The 16,078-nt window shown below is 43.8% G+C and overlaps 1 protein-coding gene across 1 annotated transcript in view; it reads right to left on the bottom strand.

Annotated features, from left to right (window-relative positions):
- Positions 1-16,078, bottom strand: part of SCARB1 (scavenger receptor class B member 1) — a 146,244-nt gene that overhangs the window by 33,573 nt on the left and 96,593 nt on the right. The window lies entirely within an intron of this gene.

Below are 16,078 nucleotides of genomic sequence, written 5' to 3'. Positions count from 1 at the left end.
ATGGTGCCTTTCCAGATGTGCAAGCTGTCCAATTCATATGCACTAATGCACCCCCATACCATCAGAGATGCAGGCTTTTGAACTAAGTGCCGATAACAAGCCAGTAGGTCCCTCCCCCTTTAGTCTAGAGGAAAACTGACCATGGTTGCAAAAAAGAATGACAAATTTTGATTCGTCTGACCACAGAACAGGTTTTTCACTTTGCAAATTACAATTTTAAAATTAGCTTTGGCCCAGATAATACGGCAACCTTTCTGGATCATGTTCAGATAATGCTTCTTTGCATGAGTTTTAACTTGCATTTTTGGATGACCGTCAGTTTTTAATGCAGTGAGGTCTGAGGGCCTGAAGATCATGAGATTTGTCCAAAATCTCTAAATATTGAGATTACAGTACATAAAGTATAGCATTTAAAGTCTTGGCCATTTTACATGGAGGAAAAATTATTCTGAAATTGTGCGACAATATTTGGATGCTGCTTTTCAGATTGGTGAACCTCTGCCCATCTTTAGAGTCCGATGTTTCAGACAGACCCCATCTGTCTGAACCTTCATTCTCTATGGAGCGGCAAGTGTAAAACAGACATGTCTGTTTACACCCGTTGACATCTGATCAGACGGTTGGGGATCTGTTCCATCCAGAAAAAAAATCGGATGGCAGTCAGGTGTAAATGGATAGGTGGTCCATTTACATCTGACACTATAGAGGAGAGTGGGCCATGTCTGTTCACTGCTGAGCAAGTGGATCGCAGCCGGAGTCTTTCCATGCGAAAGGACTTCAACGTCTGAGACTGACTCGAAGCCCCCGTTCACATCAAAATCAGACTGAAATCAAACACTTCAAATGTCACTTCAGATCGTTGCGACTTGCATAGACATCTGTCCCTGAAATCAGGTGTCAGCCAAGGCACACCTGAAATCGCCAAAAATAGTGCAGGATTTTCTTTACAAATCGGTGCGACACCGCAAAGTCGGCGTCGCATGCATCTGAACCGTTCCATTGCCGATGATAGGGTGCCACTTGTCAAGCGATATGGCCCTATCAAATCGCATGACAAGTTGCACTGGTCTGAACGGGGGCCAAGATCCTCTTTAAACCCAGTAGTGTTCCTGACCTGTTGCCAAATGCTCTTCCCTGTTAGTACCACTTTGCCAGCTTTTTGTTGCGCTGCCCCACCTTTTGAGGGGTGTTGCTGCAATTTCAAATATACCTGATTTTTTTGGTACATTTTCTCAGTTTAAACATTTGATATGCATTTTCTATTGTGAATAAAATTGAGGCTGCCATGTATGCATATTTCATGTTTGCAATAAAGGACATCACACACCGCCTCTTAGGAAGACCTACTCTATGGGCATGACAAGAGATTTTATTAATTTTATAGTTAAGCTGAGTAATCCAGTTTGATAAAGCTACAAGGTTAAGGACTTCTTGACCTAACATGTTTAGCGATAGAGAGCTTCTTACTTTACACTAGTAAAGTTAGTTAAGAAAATGGACTACAGGGCATTCTCTAGTTTAATGGGTATGTTGGCATCAAGGTTTAGCAGTGCAATATAGATTACATTTTGCCTGCCCTACCCCTTCAAAAATTTGGGAATAATAAAATGAATTTGATTAGTAATGACCAAGTTTTGCCAGGTTTATTAGACTTTGAGTAATTTGAGGAAGGGAAGGATTCTAAACTAGGAGTATAAAGTTCCTAGGGTAGAACTACAGAGGGATGTCTTCAATATACAGGCCCTTGACCGCTTTACGTTTTGTCCAATTCTATTACTTTTATTTACCAGGTAGGTACTATGTGTACCCTTAAATGCCTTCCCTCTCCATTGATTGCTTATAAGAATCTCCAATATTTTTGCAAACTTTTTTTACCTTATCGCCTTACGACTGTGGCACACTGTATCCGGAAAGTACTCCCAGCGCTTCACTTTTTCCACATTATGTTACAGCCTTATTCCAAATGTGATTAAATTCATTATTTTCCTCAATTCTACAAACAGTACCCCATAATGACAACGTGAAAGCAGTTTGTTTAAAAAAATGTAACAAAGAAAAAAAAAAAATCCTATGTACACAAATATTCACAACCTTTGCTCAATATATTGTTGAAGCACCTTTGGCACCAAATTACAGCCTCAAGTCTTTGAGTACGCTACAAGCTTGACATACCTTTTTGGGCAGTTTCTCCCATTCTTTGCAGGACCTTGCGTTCCATCAGGTTGGATGGGGAGCGTCAGTGCACAGCCATTTTTTAGATCTCTCCAGAGATGTTCAATTGGGTTCAAGTCAGAGTGTCCTTGAGTGGCCCAGTCAAAGCCCAAAGTTATCCTGCAGCCATTCCTTTATCTTGGCTGTGCGTTTAGAGCCATTGTCCTGTTAGAAGATGAACCTTCATCCCAGTCTGAGGGCCAGAGTGCTCTGGAGCAGCTTTTCATCAAGGATGCCTCTACATTGCTGCATTCATCTTTTCCTCGATCCTGACCAGTTTCTCAGTTCCTGCCACTGAAAAACATCCCCACAGCATGATGCTGAATGCACCGGACTTCACTGTAGGGATGGTATTGGCCAGATGAGCCAGTGGCCGGTTTCCTCCAGACAGGACGCTTGCCATTCAGGCCAAAGAGTTTAATCTTTGTGTCAGACCAGAGAATTTTGTTTATGGTCCGGGTCCTTCAGGTACCTTTTGGCAAACTCCAGACGGGCCGTCATGTGCCTTTTACTGGAGGAGTGGTTTGTCTGTCCACTACCATAAATCCAATTGGTGAAGTGCTGCAGAGCTGGTAGTTCTTCTGTAAGGTTCTCCTCTCCACAGAGAAATGCTAGAGCTTTGTCAGTTTTGTCACCTCCCTACGTCCCTTCACCCCTGATTACTCAGTTTGTTTGAAGGGCCCGCTCTAGGAAAAGTCCTGCTTGTTCCAAACTTCTTCCATTTAGGGTTCCATGGAGGCTATTATGCCCAATGGGGCCTTCAATACTGCAGACATTTTTCTGTAGACCTCAGACAGGATGGTATAAAGGCAGTCTCCTTGGCTTCACGGCTTGGTTTGTGCTCTGACATGTATTGTTAACCGAGACCTTATATAGGACAGGCGTATGCCTTTCCAAATCATGTCTGATCAACTGAATTTACCATCACAGGTGGACTCAAAGTTGTAGAGTCAAGGATGATCAGCGGAAACAGGATGCACCCTGAGCTCAATTTTGAGTGGCATGGCAAAGGCTGTGAATACTTATTTTTAATACATTTTCAAAGATTTCAAACTGATTTTACGTTGTCATATGGGGTATTGTTTGTAGATTTCTGAGGAAAAAAAAAATTAAATCCATTTTGAAATAAGGCTGTAACAAAATGTGTAAAAAGTGAAGCGCTGCAAATACTTTCCGGATGCACTGTAGTAGGTCAAGTCACAGAACGGTTAGGACTGCCCAACTTGTCAACATTAGTGGTTTATGGAGCATATGGTACAGTACTGTATATAACTAAGCAGGGAGTTGCACCTGACAAAGCAGATATAAATCTCTGTGGAAGAACAGAGAAAGCCTAATAATTTTCCAGCTATAAAAAAGGCAAAGCTCGGGCAGACTGTTACGTGTGATTTTTAACATTCCATAGTGCAAAGATTTCACCTTGCTACAAGAAATGGATTTAGATAAGGAGGCTATTAAAGTCATAAATTCATTAGGCTCAATTAGTACTTCGAGATAAACCTGCAAACATGGACCATCTTCCTAGGTTAAAGATTACCTTCTGTTTTTGTTTGCCCATTATTTTATGGCAAGCATTATGACATTAAACTTTGGCACTGTGATAAGCATAAATGGTGCAAGTCAAACGTAGGCTATATTAAAATAAAATTAATATATCAAATTTGTTCATAACACCTTGTGTTAGGAAACTATATCAATTCTACAGTGTAGGCCAACTATAAAATATTTTACATTTATAACTAGGCACAAAGATACTGTATCAAATTATCTACTGCATTCAAGAACACAGCTCTACAGTCCAAAAAAAATAAACCCACACGCGAAAAGCGTGTGACTATTTGCGTGAGCGTATTCATGCATTATCAAGTTAATCCAGCCTAAGACACTTCAAAAGACATTCAGGTATTGTATACCTAAATGCATTAAAACTACTAGCTATTTTTTGAAGAAGAAGGAGAAGGAGGAGAAGGAGGAGGAGAAGGAGGAGGAGAAGGAGGAGGAGAAGGAGGAGGAGGAGAAGGAGGAGGAGGAGAAGGAGGAGGAGGAGAAGGAGGAGGAGGAGAAGGAGGAGGAGAAGGAGGAGAAGGAGGAGGAGGAGAAGGAGGAGAAGGAGGAGGAGAAGGAGGAGGAGAAGGAGAAGGAGGAGAAGGAGGAGGAGGAGAAGGAGGAGGAGAAGAAGGAGGAGAAGGAGGAGGAGAAGGAGGAGGAGGAGAAGGAGGAGGAGAAGGAGGAGGAGAAGGAGGAGGAGAAGGAGGAGGAGAAGGAGGAGAAGGAGGAGGAGGAGGAGGAGAAGGAGGAGGAGAAGGAGGAGAAGGAGGAGAAGGAGGAGAAGGAGGAGAAGGAGGAGAAGGAGAAGGAGGAGAAGGAGAAGAAGGAGAAGGAGAAGAAGGAGAAGGAGAAGGAGAAGAAGAAAGCAAATGGTCAAAGCGATACATTTTCAAGGCATTAGCAAAAAAAAAAAACTAACAGATACCCTATGCCTCCAAACAAACGGGCACATTGAAAGCACAGTGAGCAGAATTTTACGTTTGCCTGTCTTAATTGACAACTATGCAAAAGCCGTTCAAGAAGCATAGTGTAACATGATGGCGACAGGAAAAGGAAATTTAGGATGTGTGATCAGACCAGTTCTACAGAAATACAAGTTCATTGAAACTGAGAATGTTTAAAATGTACACCTACACAGTGTTGAACCAAAAAAGGATCCCATTAACTATTATGGAGTACACTAGGTCAGTCATTGAAAGTTGTGTAGGGTAGTAACTATACCTTTTAGATCCTCACAGCAAACAAAAATTCTGTAGGGCACCCCTGGTGATCTCCCTGCCATCATTAATCCTAAACTACCGGTAATGTCCAAGCCAAAGACAGGTAGCAGGAAAGTCATCAGCATATTACTAGGGAATGGTGTGGTGTACAGTATATACACCTTGTCAGACAAGGGCATCCATGCAAAAAAAGCCTTAACATTTTAGTTCAATCAAAGTGAATACCAATAATGCCCATCACAATATTTTAGGACAGTGGTTAGTTCTCCTGCACCCAATTACTCTAACCCAAATGCACACATTAAACTGTGGAGTCTTTTCAAAACCAGATAGAGCCATTAGTTTATAGCCGAAGAGACACTGGGATTTTTACAACTTGCGAAATACCGTTTGGTATATAGAGTTAATTTCAGTGCTCGCCAGGATATCCGACCAATTATCCCCAAAAAAAAAAAAAAAAAAAAAAAAAAAAACACACACACACACACACTATAGGTAAAACAGCAACCCTACTGGGTACTAAACACAAAGTTAGTGCTGACAGCAGATGCAAAAACACTCAGGTATTACTTTCACTTATGAAATTGGCACTAAAAATTTCATGGCCCCGAGGAAGTTACATGATCTGTGAGGCAATGGGTCGGTACAAGCCAGGTGACTTCATTTCAGGTCGTGGCAGAGACTGGAAAGTTGCTTACTTTGGATGTTCTCTGGTGATTTGTCTACATTGACCATCATTTGCATTTAATGCAAGTCGCCATTTTTAATAAATATATTGCTTAAAATTATTACACTGAGGAATATTTCTACCATGTATGGCAATTTCGTAATGAAGGAGGAGGTTGAAGTAATCCACTGGGAGGAATAGGCAAAGTGCTGCTAGATATAGGTGATCTGCACCAGAGCCCTGAGGAGAGAATATACAGCCACCTGATTAGGCATTAACCACCATCATGTGCCATTAGACCTATATGGTTGTCCCCTGAGATGAACTGCTAGAACACAAGCGAGTGTCCACATTTACACAAGGAACTTGATTTCTATGCATTGTGATCACAGTCCGATTCCTTTGCCTCTTATATTTGGATATTCGAAGCACATTAACTATATCATTACGATGAACTCTATTGTACTTATACATTAAATTTTGTTTACAAAACAGAACATTCTTTTATTGAGCATACAATCAAAGACATGGCACTATTTTACAGAATGGACAAAATGTACAGGCAAACAGTTGGTCAGGTACAAAGCACACATCTGAGAAACAAAGGTCCATAGTGAACAAGCAAGACCCAAAGAGGGGATTCACATCACAACCATCTTTAACTAGGGCAGCAGCAAGGCATAGGAGTCACCCCAGTGCCAATGTCCTCCTGCAGGGAGGAAATCCTTCCTAGGCCGTCCATGGATGCCAAAGTGTGCAAAAAGGGGACCACCTATGAAGATACAGACACCTCCACCTGGCCACAGCCCAGACCTTGAGTGTCGCTCTAGTGGGGTGCAGGAGATCTATGTATGCCCCATGACCTCTGTAAACCAAGTTCCCCAGTTCCCAAAGTGATCCCAAGGCAGGCGCCTCAAGACACATGGCAGCACTGGAGCAGGAAAGGACATACCACCACCTGACCGTCACCAGGACAGCAGCCCAGTAGTAGGTCTGGTAAAGCTATTCCTCCGCAACGGACAGGGAGAGTCAGCCGATCTAGGTTTATACATCCTGTGTGATTTAGCGGCAGTGAGGCCCAAGAAGCACACTGGGCCCGGAAGTGGGACAGAGTCGGGAGCAGGTTGAGTTCAATGAAACTCATTGGATCCTGTCCAGCCTGGGTTCCCAAGTACCTAAAATTATCCACCCAGTGTAACAAGACATCTGCATTAGTCATTCGAGCCTGGGCATTTAAAAAGGGAAAGATAGTCGATTTAGACCAGTTTATTCAAACACCCGAAAAACTGCCAAATTGTTCAGAAAAAAAAAAAAAAAAAAAACGAAGTTACGTACCGGTAACGTTTTCCAGGAGTCTCAGGACAGCACACTTGAGACCTTGGCTCCTCCCTTCTCAGGAAACACCGCCTCCCCCAGATCTTTAAAACCATTCCTTCACTCCAGCCCTTCAGCTTTTGCACGAGCACCTCCGGCCAGACTAGGGAGACAAAGATACATCATAAAAAAAATTACACATACCTGATGCTCTAATGTCCTAATGGTAAAGACCTTATTTTGGGTGGGTACTGGTGCTGTCCAGAAAGACTCCTGGAAAAAACATTAGCGGTACGTAACTTCAATTTTCCCACTTTCGTCTTTCAGGACAGCACACTTGAGAGAATAAGCGAGCACTTACCCTAGGGTGGGACCACTGCTTGCAGGACCTTACGCCCAAAGGCCTGGTCCTGGGCAGACAATAAGTCCAATCTGTAGTGCTTAACGAAAGTTAAAACTTGACCACGTTGCTGCTCTGCAGATCTGCTCGGGTGTAGCACCAGCCCACTCTGCTTGTGATGTAGCCATAGCCCTAGTGGAATGGGTCCTAATACCTTCTGGGACCTCCACCCCTTTTGCTATGTATGCCTGACTGATTGCCAACCTAATCCACCTGGCTATAGTATTTCTAGAGGCTTTAGAACCCTTCCTAGCCCCTGAAAAAGAAACAAGGAATTGGACTTCCTGAATTGCTCCGTAACCTCCAGGTATTTTAACACACACCTCCTGACATCTAACTTGTGGAAGACATGTTCCTGTTCCCTCACAGGATTCAAACAGATTTCCTGACTACTATGGAAATTTGAAGATACCTTTGGCAAAAAGGCCGGATCAGTTTTAAAAATAATCCGATCCTGAAAAACCTGAAAGGGTGCCCTCCTTGGGAGGGCTTCTAACTCACTGACCCTTCTTGCGGTAGTGATAGCTACCAAAAAAACCCGTCTTGAGGGTTAAAAATTTTACCGTACAAGAACTAATAGGCTCGAAAGGATCCTCTGTAAGAGCCTGCAAAACTAAAGATAAATCCCAAACTGGAAAAGGATGTAAACTGACTGGTCTCTGTCTACTTAAACCTTTAAAGAATCTGGAGACCCAAGGATTCGCTGCTAGTTGTTGTTCCAGAAAAACACTTAAAAAGCAGAAACCTGACCTTTAAGAGTACTGAGAGCCAGTCCCTTATCTGCCCCCCTCTGTAGGAACTCCAGCACTGCTACTGGACTATGAATGTTAAAGGAGCTCTCTGCATACCAGGAATTGAATTTTTTCCATACCTTCAAATAAATCCTGCGTGTCTCTTCCTTTCTAGAATTCAGAAGAGTTGCGATTAACCTTTCGGAGAACCCCTTGCTTTTCAGCTTCTCTTCAGGAGCCAGGCTGCCAGACTCCACCTCTCCACCTAAGGGCAGCAGATTGAGTGTTTTTGCACTCCTATTGCTCTGTCCCGCCCCCCCGATTCAGAGAGAAGAAAAGAGTAGTTTTTGCGTTCTCTTGACGCAAAAAGATCCACAGACTGTCTCCCCCACCTCTGGACAATCAACCTGTAAATTTCCAGATTCAGGACCCAGTCGCTCTCCCTCAGCTTCTTCCTGCTGAGGAAGTCTGCTCTGATTTAGCTTTCCTTTCAGGTGTACTGCTGATAGAGAGCGAACTGTTAACTCCGCCCAGCTGAATATTGCTTCTGTTAGCCAAGGGAGCTGCTTCTTGTGCCCCCCGCTGAAGAATTGTCTGAACGGACCTGGACATGTCCCCGGAGTTCCTGCTGGAAAAACCTTAGAGCCAAGAAAATGGCTCTCAGCTCCCTTCAATTCGAGGACCTCCCCGCGTCCTCGGGACTCAAAGATCCTTGGGCCAGATCTTTCTCCAGGTGTGCTCCCCAACCCGAGCCGCTTGCGTTGGTTGTGACGACCCTGGACACTGGGAGTACCCATTCTAGACCTTGAGAAAGATTTGCTGCTTTTCTCCACCACCAGAGGGACCCCTTTACTTTTATTGGAATGAGAACCGTGGAGTCCAGAGAACTCAGAGTACGATCCCAAACCTCCAAAATTAAAAGCTGCAGGGGCCTAAAGTGTGCTCCTGCCCACCTTACAGCTGGAAGGGCCCAAGGTCAGCAGTCCCAAGGCTGACATGGCCTTTCTTATAGAAATTTGCTGATTGCTTTGAAGAACTTCCAGAGCCCTGTCTCTTTTGCAAAATCTCCTCTGGGAGAAATACTCGCTGTTGAGTCTAGAACGTACCCTAAGAAGGTCACTCTCTGCGATGGAACCAAGTTGGATTTCTCCAAATTTAAGAGCCATCCCAATTGTTCCAAAACATTTCTTGCTACCTGCAAATCCTGAACCAGCTTCTCCGGTGAAGATGCAAACAGGAGCAGGTCGTCCAGATATGCTACCACTGAGATTCCCCCGAGTTGCAGGAAGGCCAGAGCCTCCACCATAACATTGGTGAGTATCTGGGGGGGGGGATAGCCTAGAGGGAAGGGCCTGAAATTGAAGATGCACTACTTCTGACCCTGACCTTACTGCCAACCTGAGGAACCACTGGCTGTCCTCGGCAATTGGAATGTGCAGATAGGCGCCTCTTAGGTCTATGGACGTCATGAAGCAATTTGGAGGAAGCAGGGTTTTCACTGAAAAATATGGAATCCAATCAAAACTTTTTGTAACAGATTGACAGATTCAAAGGTTTTAGGATCAGCCTGAACTTCCATGAAGGTTTTTTGACCATGAAAACGTGGGAATAAAACCCTCTGCCTACCTCCCCCAGAGGGATCCGTGAACTCACATTCTGCTGCTCCAAATCCTTCAGAGAAGCCAGAAGGGCTACCGCCTTCTCTGCACACCTTGGTAGGTCTGTGATTAGCAGTCTGAGGGGGAGGACTTGAGAACTGCAGTCTGTACTCCCTCCTTATAATGCCTAGAATAAAAGGATTGGAGGTAACCGACTCCCACTGTGTGAGGAAAGCCCCCAGTCTTCCTCCCACTGGGGTTAACTTGTCATTGGGCCTTTTGGGACTGCTCAGGAGGGCGAAAAAAAAAAAAAAAAAAAAAAAAAAAAAAACACTCCCCCACGACCTCTGCCTTTGTTGGTCCAGACTTTCTTCTGAGACTTTGTCCTCGGAAAGTTAAACTTCCTTTGTGGGCGAGACTTTAGATTTTCCCCTTTTTTTTCTTTAAGGGAAGCGCCTTTTTATCCGCTGTCTGATCAAGGACAGCCTCCAGGTCTGGACCAAACAGTAAATCCCCCGTGAACGGAATACCACAGTTTGATCTTTGAAGCATTGTCCCCTTGCCAAGTCTTTAACCAAAGTGCTCTTCTGGCTGAATTAGCCAAGTCAGAGGACCTAGCAGACATGCGGACCGATTCAGCTCCCCTCTGCAGTGGGAAGGACGTGGATAGTCTTCCAGTTCGGATATTAGCCTTAGGCGCCTAGTAGAGCATACATAGCCACTGAAGGAATTTAGGCCCGAAACTAAAACTGCACAACTACTCCCACAGGAAAATCCACTCTATGGAGTCAAACGCCTTTTCGGCATCTAGAGAGGCGATAACCTCTATAATAGCTACTCCCACTATTGGCATGAGTGATGGAAAGGTTAAGAAACAGGTGGCTTCGGTTGAGATCGGTGCCCTTCCCAGGCATAAACCCAGTTTGATCAGCATGGACCGCTTCCTCCAAGACCCCAGATATCCCATTTACCATTATTTCTGTAGGAAGAACGGTCCTCAGGGTCCTTGCCTGGTTTGAGAACACCACTACCTCAGACAGTCAGGAAGAGCCTCTAGTGAAAAACTAGTCAAATAGGGACACAAGCCTTGGGGCCAACAGATCTTTATAGTGGGAGTAGAAGTCTGTTGGAAGCCCATATACCCCAGGGGTATTCCCAGGTTGAATTTGAGAGAGCCATTACCCTGGAGGAAGTGCAGGTTGCCATCAGCCTCAAGATTCAAGCAAGTCTTCTCCAAAAGTTGGAAAAGTGACACCGTCAAGATATAAAGACAGCTCATGTGGCATATATTCCACCCTGGAGGAGGACTACAAGTGCTGGTAGCATTGTAAAAATCTCCCATTAATATCACAGTGATCTTACCACCTCCCTCTCAGAGTCCCTCACTCTGCTAATATGGGTAAAAGCGAACTGTCCCTTGGCCAGCCAAGCCAGCAATCTCCCGTTCTGGCTTCCGAACTCAAAGATTCGGAGCAGTATTAAAAAACAAAACAAAAACAAAAACAGACAGTCATCTCTACCCTACATAGGGACACCTCACTCAGTGCGCATTGCCAAGCACCATAGGTTACCTGATCTGGAGGTATAAGACTATGTAGCCTTAGCCTCCTCTTCCAACTGCTCCAGAGACTACAGATCTCACACAAGCTGCCGCAGTGCAGAAGATATATTCTCCCCTAGTCCAGTCCTTAAATGCATCCCACGTTACCAGAGTCAGCATTGATCAACCAGTAGCCTTCCTGAACAGTCTCCTGTATGCCTTCATTCTCAATCAAGTATCTGGACAGCCTCCACAGCCTCTCCCCAGGGGTCCCAAGGGATAGCTTGAGTAATACGGGGGCATGATCCGAAATAACCCTGGGTAGGATAGCAATATCAGAGTCCTTCCCAAGCAAAGCCTGGGTGGCATAGATCATTTCAATACGAGAGAGGGTCTGAAAAAAAAATAAATAAAAAAAAAATAAAAGAAGATCAATGGCATGTACAGTGGGGTAAAAAAGTATTTAGTCAGACACCAATTGTGCAAGCTCACCCACTTAAAAAAAGATGAGGCCTGTAGTCATCATAGGTATGCCTCAACTAGGAGACAAAGTGGAAACAATTCCAGACAATCACATTGTCTGATTTTTGAAAGAATTTGCAAATTATGGTGTAATAGAAGTATTTGGTCACCTACAAACAAGTAATATTTCTGGCTCTCACAGACCTGCATCTTCTTTAAGAGGCTCCTCAGTCCTCCATTCATTACTTGTATTAATGGCACCTGTTTGAGGTTTTGGACAGGTGTCTTTTATACTGATAAGATGTTCAAACAGTCATACTCCAAACTCAACTATGGTGAAGATAGGTGCAATAGGCAAGCAGCTTTGTGTGTGGGAGCAATTAGAAAATTGAAGCCATACAAGACCACTGATAGTCTCCCTCGATCTGGAGCTGCACACAAGATCTCACCCCATGGGTTAAAAATAAATGAGAACGGTGAGCAAAAATCCCAGAACCACATGGGGGGACCTAGTGAATGACGTGCAGAGAGAGCTGGGACCAATGCAACAAAGGCTACCATCAGTAACACACGACGCCGCCCGGGACTCAGATCCTGCAGTGCCAGATGTGTCCCCCTGCAAAAGCCAGTACATGTCCGGGCCCGTCTGAGGTTTGCTAGAGAGCATTTGGATGATCCAGAAGGGGATTGGGAGAATGTCATATGGTCAGATGAAACCAAAGTAGAACTGTTTCTTTAGAAAAAAAAAAAACTAAACTTGTCACGTTTGGAGGAGAGAAAATGCTGAGTTACAACCAAAAGAACGCTGTGAAGCATGGGGGTGGCAACATCATGCTTTGGGGCTGTTTATCTGCAAAGGGAACAGGATGACCGATATGTGTACATGAAAGTATGAATGGGGCCATGAATTATGAGATTTTGCGTGCAAACCTCCTCCCATCAGCAAGGGCAATGAAGCTGAAACATGACTGGGTCTTTCAGCATGAACAATGATCCCAAACACCGTCCAGGGAACGAAGGAGTGGCTTTGTAAGGAGCATTTCAAGGTCCTGGAGTGGCCTAGCCAGTCTCCAGATCAACCCCATAGAAAACCTTTGGAGGGAGTTGAAAGTCTGTTGCCCAGCGGCAACCCAAAAACATCACTGCTCTAAAGGAGATCTGCATGGAGGAATGGGCCAACATACCAGCAACAGTGTGTGACAACCTTGTGAAGACTTACAGAAAAAAATTTGACCTGTGAACAAAGGATATATATAACAAAGTATTGAGATGAACTTTTAATATTGACAAAATACTTATTTTCCATCATAATTGGCAACTAAATTCTTTCCAAATCAGACAGACAGAGACAGACAGACAATGTGATCGTCTGGATTTGTTTCCGCATTTTGTCTCTCATAGTTGAGGCATACCTATGACGACAATCACAGGCCCCATCTTTTTAAATGAGAGAACTTGCACAATTGGTGGCTGACTAAATACTTTTTTGCCCCACTGCAAATACCCAAAGGGAAGGATTAAAACGGCACCAAACATCTGAGAGCAAATGTGCTAGCCCAGTTGGCCAGGCACCCAATGTGAGGAAGAGTGGAGTCTATCCAGATCAGGAGAAGGAGTCAGATTAAAATCTCCCAACATTAGTACATCCTTCACCCCATAACTGAAGGCCAATTGCATAATTGTAGAGAGCAAGGCAGGCTCTGCTGGAGGAGGCAAGTAAATACCTACAAGCACACAGGGAGTATGTAACACAAGATATCGGCCCCCAGGATCTATCTTGATATCCAAGAGCTGAAATGGCAACCGATTGTGCACCAGGGTACTGACCCCCTTGAGTAGCTGCAGTACGTGGTGCGATAGTGTGAGCTTACCCAGGCCTTAAGGCTCAGGATTGTTTCACCATCACCTGAAGCTTGGCCAGAAAGAACACTGTATTTAATCCCCTTGCAGCACAGGCCCGCTTTAACAGCATCAAAACAAAGCTTCTGGGTCTCCAAAGAAAAATATGGGAATAGCAGGATGCAGTTATTCTGGTAGACCAACTCCCCCTAACGTTCTGGCAGCCCTGAGCAATTCATCTCAAAATTAAGAAGGCGCATAAAAAAAAATAAAAAATTAAAAAAAAAAGACCCCGGTTGTGGTGGCATGCAGTGGGCCCTCTCCACCATAAGGTGTGAGGATAATTGAGCTGCAGGGACCAAGTAATGGAACAGCTGCTCTGCAAATACTGTGGTCTGGGGAAGGGTGCGGAGGATAAGAACCCCAATGAGACAAATATTCCCTCGGCATGTTTTCAGGGTCCTCGTCCCCATGTACCAGTGCCTTAACCCTTGATTATAAGGAGCGGAGCATGCCAGAATTTTCCGCTACTGCGTCCTCGACATGGCCTATCCGCGCCTCAGGCATGGACAGCTGGGAACGGACTTTGTCCATGTCTTGTCGGATGAGCCTGATGTCCAGCTGAACTGCCTCAATTTTGGAGGTAAGGGCCACCTGGCAAGAGGCAACAGCCGGCTGGCAGGTGGTGATAGCCTCCATGACCTCTGGTATCCCTGGTGTAGAGCCTCCAGGACACCATGTTCGCACACGCTCTGTAACGCTGAGGCTCCGGGCTGGCTGCAAGAGGTATTACTGGGAGAAATTTTAGTTTTTTTCCTCCTCTGCCGCATCCAGTGTGCATCCACAATCATTTGTCCCTAGGTAGAACTCCGATACACCCAGCCAGGATAATAGGAAAAAAGTTCCCCTGTAGCAGAGCTCTGGAATAAGCGTCTGGTCACTCCGCCATTTTGGACTACCCCCCCCCCCCCCGCCCCCTTTAAATTTTGTTTAATTACTTTAACTTATGAAATTTACAGTTTTTTGCATCTGCTGACAGCACTGGTTTTCTAGTTTTAGTATCCAGTAGGGTTACCATTTACTTCTATACTTTTTGGATATTTAGGATTGGTTAGCACATTTATGAATTTTCCATAATTTATTCATGACATTTTGATCATCCATTATCTTCAATTTATTCAATTCTATTTTGACCCACTGACAGCACTGGGAATCTAAGTTCAATTACCCATTAGTGTAATTTATGAAATTTCTCATTTAAAATTAGCAAGTTTGCAGAGTTCCCATCTTACACTGCATTGTAACCTCCATTCTTTTTTGCTGCACTGGTGTTGTGTTCAACCCCCAGCAGGAACAGTTTTGTACTTCCATTTTAGTTTGATTTATCATGTTATGGGGATTTATCAGGCACCTTTGAGGGTAATATTTATGGTTTTAAAGGGGGAGCGCCACACCTTTGCTTTAAACTAGTTTTACCTTGTGTGGAAACACATTTGAGTGTTTTTTTATTACAGGTTAGTTAACAAGTACTTTGAATTCTTATATCATGCTGGTTTATTACCTCCATGTTCCATTAGTGCTGTATAATATTAGTTAGTATTAGTGGAAGCAGTCCGCTTACTGCTCAGTGTCAACATTTGCCCCGATGTCCAGTGCCTTCACAGCAAACACTTTATACAAGTTCAGCAACAAAAACGAGAATAGTTACGTCAAAGTGTTGGCATCCCTCTGGCCTCCTACACTGTTCTGCAACTGCCTTGAGCATACCCCTTGCTAAACATTTCCTTCATACCACATTCTCCATTCAGAAATAGAAGAACCGCTGCTTTATTAAGCCACAGAACAACTTTCTGTTGTCCCATGGGATTCCCCCCACCTAGAAAACATCACTTGTGCCACTGCATTCCTAGAGAGCTTCCAGATGTTCTGAATGAATTCCATTTACTAGCAATGGATTCCCCTTCAACAGATTGCACTTCTCAGTGCTTTACTACATACAATAACACTTCTACTGTTTACAAATTATGCAAAAAACTCAAATGCACAGCTGAAAAAGGTTGTCCCTGGAGACTACCAACCACATGGTTACCTAGTAATGCCAGCTACTCTCCTATCCATGGAGACATGATGCTTGGTTACACACATTTACTAGAGGGCCATATAAGCCATTATCTTATTGAACTGAACAGAAAAGTGGTCAGTCTGCATGGATTCAAAAGAATTCTACTTGAATCCAGGCAGGCATACAATAATCAGGCTTTAATACACCCAGGTGTCCTAACAAATTGGTGGGTCTCAGAACATGAATGGTTAAAGCTGAATACACACGCTATACAATTTTCTGTAGCTTTTTCCTTCAGATTTACCAAAACCATACAATGTGGAGGTCAAACCTTAAAAGTTTAAATTTGTATGCAATCAGACAGGCCCTTGCACTAAAGGGTGTTGATAAATCTGAAAGGAAATATATATTATATATATATATATATATATATATATATATATATATATATATATATATATATATATATATATATATATATATATA

This window comes from Lithobates pipiens, unplaced genomic scaffold, assembly GCF_037356315.1.
Source record: "Lithobates pipiens isolate NorthernLeopardFrog02 unplaced genomic scaffold, aLitPip1_a1.2 Scaffold_3, whole genome shotgun sequence".
In the NCBI taxonomy this organism is placed as follows: Eukaryota; Metazoa; Chordata; class Amphibia; order Anura; family Ranidae; genus Lithobates; species Lithobates pipiens.
The sequence above is the reverse complement of the archived record's forward strand: the minus strand, read 5'-3'. Positions and strand labels throughout refer to the sequence as shown.